This window comes from Mauremys reevesii, linkage group 1 (assembly GCF_016161935.1).
Source record: "Mauremys reevesii isolate NIE-2019 linkage group 1, ASM1616193v1, whole genome shotgun sequence".
In the NCBI taxonomy this organism is placed as follows: domain Eukaryota; kingdom Metazoa; phylum Chordata; order Testudines; family Geoemydidae; genus Mauremys; species Mauremys reevesii.
The window spans coordinates 164,579,848-164,598,190 of record NC_052623.1 but is presented as its reverse complement, the minus strand read 5'-3'; the positions used below and the strand labels follow the sequence as shown (position 1 = coordinate 164,598,190).

The following is an 18,343-nucleotide window of genomic DNA, read 5'->3' as shown; positions in this document are numbered from 1 at the left end:
AGCAAAAGCTTTGTCTTGCATGATACCACATAGACTACAACTTACCTGAATTAAAATCAAGGGAAAGCAAACTAAGTATTTGGGGAGGCAAGTGTGATGGATAACACAGACCCTTTGACATTCAAGGGTGAGCGCTAGGATTATGGAATCTGCATGTCTCAGCCTTCTTATGAAGGGAGGAATCCTCTTTCTGAAGATTGGGAGGTTAGGAGCTAGAGTTGTTCTCATACTAGCCCAGGGGAAGGAGGCAAGACTGATGCAAATTTTCAAAAGTACATACACAAAAGACAGTCTTCTAGGAAGGCTCCTGCTAGGAAAAAACTGCTCTGCATTTCTGAGAGACTGCTACAACCATATGTACTTCTGGTGTGTTTATTTTCCTATGTGAACCTTTTATGAATAGGCAGCCCATAAAACTAAGGACCTTTATGAAGTCTGCTGGCTTCATCGAATCCTGTTTTAGGCATCTAACTCTCCCCACGACTTGTATGGGGAGCCTGGATGCCTAACTTGGTCTTGTGGATTTCACTAGATGAGAGAGCACCTAAAAGGCACGTGTTGCCATACACATGTCCTTCTTGTGAACCTAGTCCCAGTTGTTTAGCTCAGATGATGATTTGATTTAGAATTGACTGCCATGTAGCATTGCCCACTGTTCTTTTCTGAGCGTTAGTGATGTAAATCCCATTTTTATCTTGTGCTCTTGCCAAGCACCCATGGGATTAGACTGTGTGGTAGCTTTGACCAAAAACTCACTCAATTAAGGGCACAACAGACTCCAATCCTTTGAGTGCTTGTGATTGGATGAGCTGCCCATACTGGCCCTAGAAGAGGTGAATTGGGCCAGGTGGGCCCAATCAGCTAATTAGGTTGCAAAGAGGGAAGTTTTAGGCTGGAGGAAGTTAATTAGAGAGGCACACCTGTGCAGGAACAGGCAGGGCCTATAAAGTCAGGTAGCAGGCAGGCAAGCAACTGCCATTCCTAGAGGAGGAGGATTTTTGGAGCTGGTACACATATCCTGAGAGAGGAGAAACCAGAGTGGTAGGAATTAGTCTAGTGAAGGCAGGGAGAGGATGCCTAGAACTGCTGAGCTGAGGGTCCCTGGACTGAAACTTGGAGAAGGTGGGTCTGGGTTCCCCTACCAGCCACTGAGCACATGGTATAAAATTGAGGCAGTGAATGGGAAGATTGCTTAGGATTGTTGAGGGACTATACCACAAGGGGGAATGCTGAATGACTTAACTGGAGGGCTAAGTTGTGAAGGAGATGCTGAGGGTCCTGGAGTGAGAGAGGCACTGCAGACCAGAGTTGGAGTGATGGTGTGCAAACTGCAGGCAGGGGTGTTGGCCTCTTGAACTCCTCCCCAGAGTGACCAGGAGGAGGAGTTAAACCAGCACTGAGTGGTGCACCCTGTGATAGTGTTATGTAGTCTTGCCTGGGGACTCCCAAACCTGGGTCTCCTGGCACTAGCAGAGGATGTGTAGAACACAGACTATTTGAATGGCCCAATGAATGCTCTAGATTGTAACATCTCAGAGTAGAAACATTAAGTCCTGAATAGATGAAAGAGTCACCACTGCTGGTGGTGAAAGGAGCTTGGTGTTCAAAAGGAAAAAAACACAGACAGGGCTTTTCAGCAAAGGGGTCACTGGATGAGGGCTCTCAGACTGTATGTCTTCCCATTTGGTTTAAATGGAAGACTAGGGCATAAGAAGCAAAATTGCCAGTTAATGGTATTTGATTACATGAGGTGCAGCAGCTATGTGAGTATCTCTGGTTTTGAGGCTGTAGAGGGTAGGTGGAATCATGCCTATGGAGTTACACTTTACTTAACTCTTGAACCACTCATGTCTGCTCTAATAGACTTGGGCTGAATCCAGAAATGGTGCAGACAGACAATATGATTCTCATAAATTGTGTTCGTGGGCTTCTTAGGGACTAGGACCAGGTAGGAAAAGTCTTGGACTGGGGACACTAAAAAGCTGTCCTGGAATTTGTCTTCGGTGGAACTGGAAGCATTTTCCACCTTGCAATTTCATCACCTCAAGCTACATGGAAATATAGTCTGAGTGAACAGAAATTCTCAAATCAGAAATGAGGTAAACATCTCGTATTCTGATATGCTGGGATGGGTGTGGGGGAGAGAAGCAAGATCCTGAGACTGGTTTGTAGGGTCCGGTATTCTGGGAACCTGAATGTGATAAACTTAGCATTAGGCATAATATACAAGCCTGTAGAATGTGCCCACAACTAGAGGAAAACAAATGAGCCAGTGAGTAAAATCGAGTACATAAGTAAAAACTAGCAAATGAGAACATAAGAATTTCCATAGTGAGTAGACCAATAGTCAATGTAACTCAATAATCTCTCTCCTACAGTGGCTTCAGTACCAGATGTTTCAGAGGAAGATCAAGAGATTTCATCCTCCAAGTAGGCAGTTATGGAATCTGCCCTGGGGTAAGTTAGAAATTGGCTCATGCCCTGAAACAGGAAGATTTAGAAAAAAATCATAAAGGCTATAATACATTAGATCAATATAACTGTGAATGTTCTCAGAAATGTCTAATCCTTTGTGTGATTCCTATTAAATTTTTGCCCTCAGTGATATCCTATAGCAATGAGTTTCCTGGTCTAATTATGCATTGTTTTCAAAAAGTTTCCCTGTATCAGTTTTAAATCCTTAAATACCCTCTCAGTCTTCTATAAAAACAAGGAAACAGGAATGCCTGGCTTGAGTCTTTTCTATACCATTCATTATGTTGGATATCCCTATTGTGCCCTCATCTGTAGTTCTCTCTACATGATGATTCCAATGTATTTGTCCATATAAAGGAAGATTGTCTTGCCATGTCTTTAATTATTGTCACCAGTCTCTGAACCCCCTCTATTTCTACTATATTCTCTTTGGGAGATAGGGTGGTATCATAAGAAACTTCTGGCTCATCTGAGTCCAAATAGCAGCCTTCTTCAGTCTGCATCCACTTGAATAGCTCTCCAGCTGTCTAGGAAATGAGGTGGTCTGGTGTTTCAAAATGGCTTCAGGAAGCACTGATGCTGTCTGAGTTGATGTCCTAAATACCCTTTATAATAGGGGTTGGCAACCTATGGCATGCATGCCAAAGGTGGCATGCGAGCCGATTTTTGCCTGGCAGGCAGCTGCTGGCTGAGTTCCTGGCCGCCGGCCCCACTCAGCGTCCTGCCAGCCTGGGGTTCCATTCACTCAGCCGGCAGGAGGCTAAGCGGGGCTGGTGGCCGGGACCCCAGACTGGTGGCAGGCGCACCCCCGGCTTCCCGCTCACCGCGCTCGGATTCTGTGGCTCCCAGGCATGTGAGCCACCGGGGCGCGGGGCCCTGAGCCTGCTGTGGGATGGGCGGCAGCAGCAACTCACACTCCCGGGAGCTGCAGAGCCCGAGCGTGGGGAGGGGGAGAGCTGGGGGGCGCAAGGGGACCACTGCCTGCATGCATCTGCTGCAGGAGCCCCCTGGGGGGGCACTGAACCGCAGCCTGGGCAGGTGCTCCCCCCAGCTCCCCCCTCCCCACGCTCGGGTTCTGTGGCTCCCAGAAGTGTGAGCCGCCACTGCCCCTCCCGCAGCTGCCCCCCTCCCGCTGCCTCAGCACTCCACGTGGAGTTTTGTCTCCAAGTGGAGCCAGCATCTGACCGGCATGGGCATGGTAAGGGGAGTCCTGGGGGGAAGTCAAGGAGCAGGGGGAGGATTGGGTGGGTCAGGAGTTCTGGGGGTCCTGTCAGGGGGCGGGGAGTGGTTTGATGGGGCATTGGCATCTTGGGGGTCTGTCTGGGGCGGGGTGTGGATAAGGGTTGGGGCAGTCAGGGGACAGAAAGGGGTAGGATCCTAGGGGGCAGTTAGGGTGGGGTCTCAGGAGGGGGCAGTCACGGGACAAGAAGCGGGGGTTGGGGTTCTGACTGGGGCAATCAGGGTGGGAAGTGGGAGGGAGTGGATGGGAGTGGGGCTAGGGCAGGGCTCTCCCCTCTTTTTGATTGTTGAAATATGATAACCCTAGGCAAGGGGCGAGCCAGGGAGCGCACGGGGGCTGGTGCCTGCATACATCCACTGCAGCCTGCAGGAACCCCCTAGGGGGCGCCGGGCTGCAGCCTGGACAGGAGGGGTAGGGGGAGGCATGGATGCACCCCGCTAGTGGCACCGCCACCTTTGCAGGGCTGCTGCCCCCCTGCACCGTGACGGCTCCTCCATGGCTGGGGCTCGCTGCTGCCACAAGCGGGACGCTCTGGCTCTCTGGTGCCTCCGGAAGGTGGATCCTCCCTGATGAACTGCTGCAGCGGCCCAAACCCAGCAAAGCCAGTGAGTGGACTTGGGGCGGGGGCCAGTGGGGTGGGGTGGGCTCATGGGGGGGTGCACCCTCCAGAGAGTTCAGAGGGCAGGGAGGGGGGAACCTGGTCTGGGGAGCAGCCCCTTGGCACGGCTGGCCCCTGTGGTCTATAAAGGCTCATTGGGATTTGCCCTTCAATGAACTGATGTGTGTGTGTGTGGGGGGGGGGGGCGCAAGGTGGAAGTTTTGCCTAGGGCCAAAATATCCTTGCACCAGCCCTGCCCCAGGGGGTGCATGCACCCCAGGTTAAGAACCACTGCACTAAACTGATAAGATCTGCATTTTAATTTTAAATGAAGCTTTTTAAACATTTTAAAAAACTTGTTTACTTTACATACAACAATAGTTTATAGACTTATAGAGAGAGACCTTCTAAAAATGTTAAGATGTATTACCAGCACGCAAAACCTTAAATTAGAGTGAATAAATGAAGACTCGGCACACTACTTCTGAAAGGTTGCCGACTCCTGCTTTATAATAATGAGGATACTAGCTTTCAAGCGAAAGTTTCCAATGCTGGGAGTACTGAGTTTCAAGGTGTGAGCATCTGCCTTGGTGTGCAAGCTGCCCCCACCTCCCAAAACAAAAAAGGCTTCAACAGATCCCACCCCTGCCAAAGCAGGGTGAGAAACACCTCTTACTGTGATCTTCATGGCTGCCTGATGGAGGTCCAGGAGTGACCAGGTCAGATTGCTGAGCATATATCAACAGCCAGAATCACTTCTTTTTTTCCTCATCTGCTTTGATCCTGTAATAGCAGAAAGGAAAAATACAGAGGGTTGGTTAGGGAGCTGCTTGGAGTCAGGTATAGCTGGTCCTCCCATAGTGCCTCAGCTTCTTGTATTGATAGAATTGGAAGGGACCATGAAAGGTCATTGAGTCTAGTCCCCTGCCTTCATAGCAGGACCAAGTACCATCCTTAACAGATTTTTGCCCTAGATGGCCCCCTTAAGGATTGAACTCATAACCCTGGATTTAGAGCTATCCTATATGTATGCAGACCAACTTGACACCAAACTTACAGAAGTCTCTCTAGGGTGCTTTAACGAGAGTTTGGCAGTGCTTGTTTCTTCGTGTGGGGTGGCACCATTGCAAATATCAGGCAGATGATGCAATTAACATAGTCAGTCTGAAACACTTTGCTCAATGGTATCAAACATCAGCGAAGGAGAATTCTTCCTTTCTCTTGGGATGCCATGCTCAAAATAAAGGAGAGGGGAAAAAGGAAGCTCATTTGGGTTAAAAGAAGAATGGACCAGACAATGGACCAAACAAGTGCAGAATGTGGATAGAGGTGCTGAATCACGAGCCATCAAATTGTCCTCCAAATTTTGGTGCTGGAGTGCCTTGAAACAAGAACAGTGCTGGCTGTGAAACTAATGAAAACACTGCAACAGTGCTGAGGGGCTGGAGGTAGGGGAAGAGAACAGGCTAAAGCAAGTTATAGGCAGAAAAGACTAGTGGTGCCAAAATACCCAGGAAAACAGGCACTGAAACAGGCTTAAAACAAACAAATAAAAAAAGATGCTCAAGCTCTACAGCAATGTGCTGAGGCAAAGGCTTCATATTTAACAACCAGACCTGACGAGAAGTTGAAGAATAGTAAATGAAACCCAGAAAGTATTGCTAGATTCCTGATGTGATGAAGACTACAGAGGTGCAGTCTTCTGTGGAGAGTTCCTTTGCTGACTACAATTAAGTAACTAACTGGAATGTTTAGATGGTAATATTTATACACAGCATGGGAATGGGCACAATGGCTATCCCCTACTGCCTTCAAGGGTCAAATACATTGAGACAGGGCCATTCTACCAATCTTGTGCTAAGAAGATGGAATCTTGCACAGATGGTGGGTTCTTTTTTTTATAGAAAAGTTGCATGTATAACAACCCCACTAGACTTGTATGGATACTCATATGGATTTCAAATATTGTCCATGTTACAAATACAAAGACAGTTAAAAGAAATGTATTAAAATTGTGATACATTTTTTCATTTCCAATTTTTCTGAACCGACAACAGTAGCTCTTTGTGGTTTCACACGTCAACAATACATTTAAAAGTGAGAGTTGATGAGGAAGGAGAGTTGTGTTCAACCTAAAGACAAAAATAGGAGGGAGACAGGATAACCAGCCAGGGCTGCTGTTCTATCCCCAGTACAGATTATCCCATTTTTAATTAAATTCTTGCCATTACATACTTTTACATCTACTCTTAAGAACTTTATAAAAAAAATTCGTATTTGTTCTTTTCCCTTGTCCCCAGCTCCATATTTCCTTTTTCTCAGCTGTCTTATATTTTCTTGTGTCACTTTCAGTTTTTGTCTTCATTTCTGTTTTGCAGGACAATTTTTCCCCCCTCCAACTTTCTTGTGTTTTATATTCAGCATCTTGCAGGTTGGTTCTGTTAGGAAGATAAATTGATATTGCAATCTTGTAAATGAAGCAGTCCTGTTTCCTTGAACAAAGTAAGACTCAAACAGGAGGAAGTCTCTTTGGTCAGAGTTTCAAGGCCCTTTCCAGCTAGCACTCTGCCCCAAAGCCCCCTCTCTTAGCTTTGTTCTCACTGTCCCATTACAAGTTCACAGTCTTGTTGCAAGTGCTTGTTGTTCACAGTCTTGTCTGGTGCTTCCTCCTCTGTTTGCCTTTGCAATGTTTCTCCTATTCATACACATCTGGCAAACACATCCCTTAACTATTTCTTTCTTTCCCGCCTGATCTCCCCCAGGCTAACCCTTCCTCCCCCTGCCCTCTGTTTCCCCTTTTACCTACTGCTCAGAACCCTCTCCCCTGCTTACTCTCCCCACTGCTGAAAGCCCTTCTACTTCCTGATAACCTTCCTTCATGCTGGCCAGGGGCGGCTCCAGGCCCCAGCATGCCAAGCGTGTGCTTGGGGCAGCATGCCGCGGGGGGCGCTCTGCTGGTTGCCGGGAGGGTGGCAGGCGGCTCCTGTGAACCTCCCGCAGGTGTGCCTGTGGAGGGTCCGCTGGTCCCGCGGCTTCGGTGGAGCATCTGTAGGCGTGCCTGCAGGAGGTCCACCGGAGCCGCGGGACCGGCGACCGGCAGAGCGCCCCCCGCGGCGTGCCGCCGTGCTTGGGGCGGCGAAATTGCTAGAGCCGCCCCTGACGCTGGCTCAAACCTGCTACTCACTCACAACTCCACCTCCATCAGAATCCCTAGCTCAGAAGCCTCCTTTCTCCCATGTACCAAATCCTCTGCCCTCACCATAACCGTCCTCCCTGACCAGTCCCAAGTTCAGAATTCCTCCCCATCCCACCTTTCTTTCTCGTGTCTCAAATTCACCCTCACCCACCCAGTGCCTCTTGCATATTCAGAAACCCTTCTTTAGCCAACATCTGTTTAGAACTTCCATCCCCTGCCTGTCGCTAGGCCTGGTGAAGCAGCAGGGAAGGACTGTGGCTGAAGGCAGCATATATATATATATAATATGGGCTCCATATCTTGTCTCCGAGTCAGCCTTGCAGAAGCCTCTATTCCTGGTATCTACTTCTGCTTCCTCTAGTGCCTGCATCCTGTGTGCTGCAGCAAGACCACCAGGAGTCTGCCAGTAGCAGCAAGTGATCCCGCATGCGGTACAACAGCTACACTGTAGACCTTTGTTGTGCTCTCCATGCCAAAGGGGTGGCATTAAGTGTTAAAAATTCAGCTTGCTTGGTATTTTATGTGAGCCACATGGTATGTTCAGATTCTGCAGAATCTAAATTTTTCATTAAAAAATTCTAGCTTTCATGGTTGAAAATGTAATCTTTCAAATGCAAACTGAGAGTAAATGCAGTACTGTTTTCCTGAATGTGCAAGCAGCCTGAAACAATGGCTTGGAGAAGTGTGAAGTTCCTGTCCACGTTAATCTGTGTATTAATGCTCATATCTAACAATGACATTTTACATGTCTCTAACTATTTCATTGTTGATCTTATTTCAGATGGGATGGAAAATTGTGTAGGAGTGAAACTATATGGTGGGAATTGGGAATTGTTGCAAATTAGACACTGTAAAAAGAGACCCAGAGGCAGAAAACATTGAGAGAAGACCAGGGGTGGCTCAATGTTTTGTTTTATTTTTGCCACCCCAAGCATGGCAGTCAGGCAGCCTTCAGCAGCATTTCTGCACCGGCAATTCTGTGGGAAGTCTGTTGGTCCCGAAGGCTGCCAAATTACCACTGAAACTGGGGACCGGGAGACCTCATGCAGAAACACCTCAAAGGCTGCCTGACTGCTGCTCTCACAGGTAGTAAAGGCCATATTCTACTGCTGCTATTTGTGCAAGCCTCCCAGTAAGATGATTGGGAATTCCACAGTAGATTTAGAGTAGTATGTAGAACTAAATTTAGACCCTGAGCCAAAACTAAAAGTAGTATTCAGGCCTCTTTAAAGAATGTGTATGGCACCCTTGCTATAGACACTAAATACTTCTGTACTGTGGCTGCCAAATTGAAGCTCTACAGTCCCTAGGGACTGGACACTCTTAAGTTTGTTTTTTTTGGTCTGTCTTTGGTGTGTATTTCCTCCTCTCAATCCAACCTTTTAATCCATTTTTCTTTATTCCCTCCATCTTATCTTTTCTAACATTTTCTCCTCCCCATCAATCTTTCTCCCAGTATCCTACTTTTGTCATCTAATATCTCTCCCTTATACTGATCCACTCACAAACCAGGAAAGCTGGTAAAATTTTCTGTGTAAACTGCTGGAGGGCTAAACTTACTAGCCAAAGCCTGAACAATATGTATGAACTACCTTGAGCAGAAAATGCCTCAGTAAGATCTCAACTCCCCTTGCAGGAAAAGAGGAGGAGCCTGGACCTCCAACAGGTGCTGTCTCTGGAGGACCTGACCTTACCCTAAGCTTGCTGGCTACACAGTGATAGAAGGGTTAGGTTTTCTGAACGCTAACCCTTCTGGGTGCTGCAAAGTTGCGGGTCTGCTTCCTTTTTCTTCTAATCTCCATGTGGGGTCTCCTCCCTAGTAGCTAGCTGCAGGGCTGCCGTCTATTATTGCTCATAGCTTTTTTTATTTTATTTGTTTCTGTAGAAGGTTTTTTAATAGCTGCCGTTGCCATTCCTTCAGCTTAAGCCTGCAAGCTTAGCCCGGCATCAGAGGGACTGGAGCTGCCTGCAGATCCAGGAAGGCAGCGCTGCCCCTCAGCTTGTCCTCCCGTAACGCGTGGAAGGGGTTCTCGCCACAACCGAACACTAGAAATTTCTTTGCCTGCTGCGGGAAGGGGGGTGAGTGCGGCTGCTGGCTCAGGCCCAGGGACAGCAGCGAGGAGGCACCTCCCGCCGCTGCGCGCAGCTGGGGATGGAGCCGAGCCCAGGCAGGCGCGGGGCGCACGCGCCCCCTCCCCTCTGCGGGCCCCGGGCGACTCCCGCTGCAGCAGCAGCAGCACCTCTGAGTTTACAACGTCACACCGTGGTGGAACGGGGGCGGGGAGGGAAGGAGAGAAGCACCAGTTGCCAAGGCAACCAAGCCCCTCCTTCGCCCATTTCTCCCCTTCATACGTCAGAGGGGCCTCCCCCAGAGGGGCGGGGCGCCTCGCGGCGTGATTGACAGTTACCCTAGTAACAGGCTTGTCCCGTCGCCATTTTGTCAGTTGGGTTTTTTTTTTCAAATAATTTCCCTTCCCGCCCGAATTATAATTTTACCCAGAAAATTGTCCTCGCGGGGTTTGGGGGCTTCACCCCTCGCGGGCGCAGGGGCAGCAGGGAGGGGGCGAGGGGGAGACAGCAGCGCGGGCGGGCGCGGCAAGGAGCGGTCCGGAGCACAGCCCTGGAGAAGCCGGCTCGGAAGGGGGGAGGGGGAGGAGCGGGGGGGGAGGGGGGAGCGAGCGGGCAAGTGAGCGAGGAGTTCCCGGGGGCTCGGTTCGGCGCTGCGCTCCCCCCGCTCGCTCGCTCTCGCGGCTGTCTCCGCTCTGCCTGGCCGGGGCTCAGGCCGCCGCCGCGTCCGGGCCCCGCTGCCGCCGCCGGTCGCTGCGCAGGTTTGGAACGCGCGCCATTTTGTGAGCGATAGAAAATCTGCCCGGCCAGGAAGCGCCGCGGATCCGCCCGCCGGGCCGGGCCCCCGCCCCGACTCCCCGCGAGAGGGAGGCGCGCTGCGGGCTCCCGCCGGGGCCCCGCACCACACCGGGGCCCGAGGGCGGCTGGACTGCGGAGCGGAGGCGCTGCGGTGCCGGGGCCCCTGGCCGAAGCGCTGTGCCCAGCCGCCGCCTCCCCGGAGCTCGAGAGAGGAGGCCTCTGCCGGGACCGGGCCCCTCACGGCAGCCGGGGCAGGAGAGCAGTGGCCACCCCCCACCCCACGGGTAAGTGCCCTGGCCGGGGCCCCTCGCCCCAGGCCAGCTAATGCCATCGCCTCGGCGTGGGGAGAGCCCCGCTGCCATCTTAGCGAGAGGGGCCCGGGGAGTCCCCGCCCCAGCATGCCGGGCCGGGGCCAGTTGCGCCCGCGCAGCCCAGGGAAGCTGGGACCGGCCGGGCGGCCGCAACACCCTTTTCTCCCTGGCGTGAAGGTGGCGGGCCCCAGTGCCCGGGAGAGGCTGGGCTTGTCGGAGGGGATCGCTCCGGTCCCGGGGCTGGGAGAGTAGGGAGATGAGCCCGACTGTGCAGAGGGACGGGGCTGGCAGGACTCTCCGGCTCTGACCTTACTATAGGTGGGAGGTGTCGGACTCTCCCGCAGCCCCCAAGGCCGGGGGAAGGAGTCGGAAGTTTAACAGAGCAGGCACCTGTTGTGGTAGTGGGTTGACGTGCCCCGTCTGCACTCGGTTAAGTGACTTCCATGGCAGGTGTGGAAGTTGGAGGTGGGGGTGGTGGGAATACTTGTCACGTTACTGTCATTCTGGGGCACCCACAGAGTGCATATCTTCTAGTTGTTAGACAGCTAGTTGCAATCTTTTAGGGATTTTGCCCTGTGTTTGTAAAGAAACTAGAACATACATTATCCACTTCATATATTGAATTTTTTTTGCTGTAAAGCAGCTGTTTCTCTAACAGACAAAGCCCCCAAACACAACTCAGGTACTGTAATTAGACATTCCAATATTGATGATTAAGAGTCAGAAACCCAACTTTGAAGTTTCCAGTTTGGTCTTTCCAAGGACTATGTAAGGATTCTTTGATTAAGAGTCTTGAATGCTGGTGCTGCTTAGTTCTACCATTATTCCCCAGTTAAGAGAGAGAGAGAAAATCACAGACACGTCCTTTTTTAGTTAATAAACACAGAAGATCTGTCTACAAAAAATCAACAAGCATGAAATATTTTTTTTCAACGGACCTTTTTTCATCCCAGTGATGATGTGCTATTAGCTTGTATTTCTAAACACTTGCAAGAACTAGTCACTTTTATGTGGACTGTGTTCCAAGGTTCTATGCAAGTAGAAGTTAGCAATTTTATCATTGTATTGATATTGCCATGTTGTGTTATCAGTTTCTTTAATTTATTCCAAATGAAGAAGGCATAATTCTGAATTATTCTCATAAAACATTAATAGTTTTTTTGTAATAGCTGAATACTGTTGAAATAATTATACTCTTTTGGGTCTGATGTATTAGTAATTTCATTGCAGTATTTGAATGGTAGATGTTATCTGTTTGTTGACTACTGTTTTTCATATATTTAGTGAACTTTGTAAATTCATAAACTATTCTGTAGACTGTCCTTGGTGTCATCAGTTCATATGAATGAGGTATCTACGTGTTTGAGCTTTAAAGTCATTAACATATATGGTGCGTTAGGTTTATGTTTTCTTTCCATTAAATTTTTTGGCATTTATTTAGCACACGTGTCTGAAGCTTAACATTGCTTCATGCATGTGTCTTGAGGTGAATGTGTAAAGTTAATGCATCTGGTTTAGGAGTTGAATATGAGAGAGCTATTGCTTTTATTATCTTACTAAAAAGGACAGTTCCCTATTTCTAGAAACTGTGTAAGTGTTTACTAAATGAAAGTGCTTTGATATTGTTTCCAGGCTAAGGAAAAGTATGGTAGGACACCGTTTATGTCAGTAACAGCATTATAGTTCCAAATAAGATTTGTTTAGGTTTAGAACTTATAATTTTGGTTTTGTTAGGGTCGGAAACTTGAGGGAAAGAGGAGTGAGTGAGGATGGTTTTAGTAAGTAGTAGTGGCGGCAAAGAGATTTCTCCCATACTTGTACTTCAAAAAAAGTCCAATGACTTGTAGATATTATTCACTCTATGTGGAAGGTGTAATGATGTGGTCTGTTAAGCATTTTTGAAAGTTTTGGGCTCTGTGTAGATGTTAGCACATGTTAGCTAATAGTCTGGACAAGATGCACTAACTTGACCAGTTTAGCGTGTATTAAGGCATTTGTCTAGACTAGACTTTTAAAAAGTTAGCATGTGTTTTCTAACACGTTAGTTCCTCATCTTTAAATCTTAGTCTAGAAAAGGGCTTAGAGAGAAACTTGTAACTGAGTTAAAACCTCTAGACTGTCTTAATAGGCAAAAGAGTTGTGAGGTGTCTATCATGTTAACTCAAATGAGTTAGCACAGGGGTCGGCAAGCTCTGGCACATGGCTCGCCAGGGTAAGCACCCTGGCGGGCTGGGCCGGTTTGTTTACCTGCCGCGTCCACAGGTTCGGCCGATCGCGGCTCCCACTGGCCGTGGTTTGCTGCTCCAGGTCAATGGGGGCGGCGGGAAGCCGCGGCCAGCACATCCCTCGGCCTGCGCTGCTTCCCGCATCCCCCCATTGGCTTGGAACGGCGAACCGCGGCCAGTGGGAACCGCTATCGGCCGAACCTGTGGACGCGGCAGGTAAACAAACCGGCCCAGCCCGCCAGGGTGCTTACCCTGGCGAGCCGTGTGCCAGAGCTTGCCGACCCCTGAGTTAGCATAACAAGATTGAAAAGCTCTCCTTATGCTCTTTAAGATGCAGGCTAACACATTTGAAACTGCTAATTGGTTCTGTTGTAGAATTCTACCTAAACAGCTTCATGTTCAGCGTGGCTTTTCAATCATGTTTAGCTAACTTAACTGGAAAAGATACTTTTTATCTGTCAAGACAGGGCTTTATAGCTACATTTGTCTTAATAGAAGAACCTGGGTAGTGAGCTAAAACACAAATGCTTCTCTATTAAATGGTGTTATAGCGTGTCTGAATTTTCCTTTTAAAAGCTCGTATTTTGAGGTGTTCATAACTGTTATGGTCTGTCTTTACCTGAAAGTTGGCACATAAGGGCTCAAACTTGAAAGCAACAATTGAAAATTGGATTTACAAATAATTTAACATATTAGTGCAGTTTCAGTGGCTTTTTAAACTTTGTATAACTTAAATGACACACGTTTTTTAAAAGATGACCATTTGGAAAACTATTTCTCCATAATTAGACCCTAAATGCTTTTGGTATCTTTCTATTTTGTGAGACTGCTGGGAAACTTGTAACACTTCTGAGACTCTGAACTTTTTCAAATGAATACTGTTATTGTGGAATAACTTATTTTTATAGACTTATCGTAATTACTTTTCTCTACATACTTGATTTAAAATGGGTTGGGTTTATAAATCACTTTAAAAATGAGCAGTATTACACCTGTTTTGCTTTTTGAGTAGGAGGAGTGTATTAGGGCAATCTTAACTTTTGACTGACTTTGTGTCATAAATTCATCTAAATAGACTTCAAAAAAAAATCTAAAGGTTTGGATATGTATATATACTGTGGTGGTGTTTGCTACAAGAATGTCCATTTGAGAGATTTTCCTTTTGAAAACTTTCCAAATTGTGTGGTGTGTATTTGTAAATCTGTGAGAAAATAAGGAAACAAGTAATTCTCATAAGGGGAATATATTCTTTTTCATTTGTCATTATACTGACCATTTAAAAAAAATTACATGGAACAATTTCCAGCATGATCTGGACACTCTTTAGAAACAACTAACTATACCGTTCAGTGAGAATATAAATGCAATCTAAAAATACATTAACGCTTTTTCTCAAGGTGGTGAGGGAGACAGGTCATCCCCATAAAAGCTTGAATGGCTTTATTATCAACTGTACAACATGCTCTCATGTAACTGTTCGCTAGTGGTCTCCAAATATAACCTATTTGGATCATCTTTTCTCTTTTAGGGATGAAAGATTTAATTCCATTTTCTTTATGATCCTCCATCTCTCCCGAGCACAGTTTACAAAATTTACCAGCTTATAATTTATTTTCCTATTACAGGCATATTTCAATACTTTCAGCAAGTCTTCACTGCAGAGTTCACCTGTGTTTTAACCCAACCTCCCATCTACATACCGTTGCTTGGAGGTTTAAGCTTAGGCTCTGCTTTAGCTTAAGCTGGAACCTGTCCACTTTGCAGTGAGGATGGAGGCTAAATTGCGCAAGTGCTGATAGGCTTCCCATAATTCCCCATGAAGGCCAAACAAGTTCTCCCACAATTGACTGTGAAAGAATCATAGATAACCCTAGCCCAAAGAGAACATAACGGCCATACTGTGTTAGCCCAAAGGTCCATCTATCACAGTATCCTATCTTCTGACAGTGGCCAATGCCAGAGGGAATGAACAGAACAGGTAATTATCAAGTGATCCATCCACTGTTGCTCATTCCCAGCTTCTGGCAAACAGAGGCCAGGGACACCATCCCTTCCCATCCAGGCTAATAGCCACTGATGGATCTATCCTCCATGAACTTATCCAGTTTTTTTTTTTAAACTATGTTATAATCTTGGCCTTCACAACATCCTCTGGCAAGGAGTTCCACAGATTAACTGTGCATCATGTGAAAAAATACTTCCTTTTGTTTGTTTTAAACTTGCTGCCTATTACTTTTGTTTGGTGACCCCTAGTTTGTGTGTTAATAAGACTTCCTTCTTTACTTTCTTCACACCAGTCATGATTTTATAGACTTCTATCGTATCCCCCCTTAGTTGTCTCTTTTCCAAGCTGAAAAGTCCCAGTCTTATTAATCTCTCCTCATACGGAAGCCGCTTCATTCTCTTAATAATTTTTGTTACTGTTTTCTATATCTTTTCCAATTCCAATATATCTTTTTTTCAGATGGGTCGACCACATCTGCACACAGTATTCAAGATGTGAGCCTACCTTGGATTTATATAGAGGCAATATGATATTTTCTGTCTTATTATCTATCCCTTTCTTAATGATTCCCAACATTCTGTTCGCTTTTTTGACTGCTGCTGCACATTGAGTGGATGTTTTCAGAGAACTATCCACAATGACTACAAGATCTCTTTCTTGAGTGGTAACAGCTAATTTAGACCCCATCATTTTATGTGTATAGTTGGATTATGTTTTCCAATGTGCATTACTTTGCATTTATCAACATTGAATTTCATCTACCATTTTGTTGCCCAGTCACCCAGTTTTGTGAGATCCTTTTGTAGATCTTCACAGTCTGCTTGGGACTTAACTATCTTGAGTTGTTTTGTATCATCTGCAAATTTTGTCACCTCATTGTTTATCTCTTTTTCCAGATCATTTATGAATATGTTGAATAGGACTGGTCCCAGTACAGACTCCTGGGGGACAGCACTATTTGCCTCTCTCCATTCTGAAAACTGACCCCTTATTCCTACCCTCTGTTTCCTATCTTTTAACCAGTTACCAATCACTAGAGGACCTTCCTTCTTATCCCATGATAGCTTACTTTGCTTAAGAGCCTTTGGTGAGGGATCTTGTCAAAGGCTTTCTGAAAACCTAAGTACATTATATTCACTGGATCCCCCTTGTTCACATACTTGTTGACCCCCTCAAAGAATTCTAGTAGTTGGTAAGGCATGATTTCCCTTTACAAAAACCATGCTGACTCTTCCCCAACAAATTATGTTCATCTATGTGTCTGACAATTCTGTTCTTTACTATAGTTTCAACCAGCTTGCTCAGTACTGAAGTCAGGCTTACTGGCCTGTAATTGCCGGGATCACCTCTGGAGCCCTTTTTAAAAATTGGCGTCACATTAGCTATCCTCCAGTCATTTTGGTACAGAAGCTGATTTAAATGATAGGTTACAAACCATGATTAGTAGTTCTGAAATTTCACATTTGAGTTCCTTCAGAACTCTTGGGTGAAATACCATCTGGTCCTGTTTCAGAGTAGCAGCCGTGTTAGTCTGTATCCGCAAAAAAAACAGGAGTACTTGTGGCACCTTAGAGACTAACAAATTTATTTCAGAATGAGCTTAGGGGTTCTCAAACTGGGGGTCGTGATCCCTCAGGGGTTGCAAGTTTATTACATGGTGGGGGAGTTGCGAGCGGTCAGCCTCCACCCCCAAACTCTGCTTTGCCTTCAGCATTTATAATAGTGTTAAATATAAAAAAAGTGTTTTTAATTTGTAAGGGGGGTCACACTCATAGGTTTGAGGTGTGAAAGGGGTCACCAATCCAAAAATTTTGGAACCACGGGTTTAGTTCATCAATTTGTTCCAAAACCTCCTCTGACATCTCAATCTGGGACAGTTCTTCAGATTTGTCACCTAAAAAGAATGGCTTAGGTTTTGGAATCTCCTGCACATCTTCAGCCATGAAGACAGATGCAAAGATTTAATTTTGTTTCTCCACAGTGGTCTTACCATCCTTGAGTGCATCTTGATCGTCCAGTGGTCCTGCTGGTTGTTTAGCAGGCTACCTGTTTCTGATATACTTATAATTATTATTTATTTTTTTTGCTATTACTTTTTGAGTCTTTTGCTAGCTGTTCTTCAAATTCTTTTTTGGGCTTCCTAATTATATTCTTATACTTCATTTGCCACTAGGATTTAACTTCCACTTTTTAAAAGATGACTTTTTTGTCACTCACTGCTTCTTTTACTTTGTTGTTTAGCCACTGTGGCACTTCTTTGATTCTCTTAACAGTGTTTTTAAATTTGGGGTATACATTTAAATTGAGCCTGTATTATGGTGTCTTTAAAAAGTTTCCATGCAGCTTGCAGAGATTTCACTTTTTGCATGGTATCTTTTAATTTCTGTTTAACTAGCTTCCTCATTTTTGTGTAGTCCTCCTTTCTGAAATTTAATGCCCCAGTGGTGGGCTGCTGTGGTGTTTTCCCAGCCATAGGGTTGTTAAATTTAATAATATTATGGCCACTATTACAAAGCAGTCGAGATATATTCACCTCTTGGACCAGATCCTGTGCTCCACTTAGGACTAAATCAAGAATTGCCTCTCCTCTTGTGGTTCCCAGGACTAGCTGCTCCAAGAAGCAGTCATTTAAGGTGTCAAGAAACTTTATTTCTGCATCCCGTCCTGGGATAACATGTCCCAATCAATATGGGGATAGTTGAAATCCCCCATTATTACTGAGCTTTTTTTATTTGTATAGCCTTTCTAATCTCCCTGAGCATTTCACAGTCACTATTAAGAGCCATGAGATATGTCCCCCTCCCCCTGCCACAAACACAGATGAGTGCAGAAATGGGGAGGACACAGTAAAATGGGTATGGTTTTGCAATGGGGATGCTCACACCTGGACTAGGCTAATTAATGTACCCTTAAAGTGAAATGATTCCCCATCCCCAAAGAGAGAATATTTAATCATCAGATTTGTTGTTACTTTCGGGCAACAATTTGAAAAATCTACAAATTGATGCATGAGGATATTACTTTTATGCACATTTTAGTTGAAATGCCTAGAAATAATCTATTCAGGTGAATGATTGGATAAATTAAGATAGTGAAAATTTGATAATTTTCAACATCTTAATTTATACTAATGGTGTTAATGTTTAATTAAACACTTCTTTAAAATAAATTAATGCAGCCAACCCATGATAAGCTTTAAAAATTATATGAAAAAATATTTTTAAGTGACTGACTTGTCCTTTCCTTGAGTGTGGTATCCTGGGTTCAAGTGTAAGTATAGTAGAACCTCAGAGTTACAAATATCAGAGTTATGAACTGACCGGTCAACCACATACCTCATTTGGAACTGGAATTACACAATCAGGCAGCAGCAGAGACCCCCCCCCCCAAAATAAGCCAAATGTAATAATGTGTTAAATGTAAACTAC

The 18,343-nt window shown here is 46.0% G+C and overlaps 1 protein-coding gene across 2 annotated transcripts in view; it reads left to right on the top strand.

The window, feature by feature from the left end:
• Nucleotides 1–993: 993 nt before the first annotated feature.
• DYRK1A (dual specificity tyrosine phosphorylation regulated kinase 1A) overlaps nt 994–18,343 on the top strand; it is a 140,504-nt gene continuing 123,154 nt past the window's right edge. The window contains exons 1-2 of one of the 2 annotated variants that reach the window (XM_039496953.1): nt 994–1,122; nt 2,379–2,457. The gene's annotated coding sequence lies outside the window, so the exon portion shown is untranslated. Of the gene's footprint in view, nt 1,123–2,378; nt 2,458–10,184; nt 10,659–18,343 lie in introns of those variants that run through there. The other variant, XM_039496952.1, reaches the window with a different exon arrangement.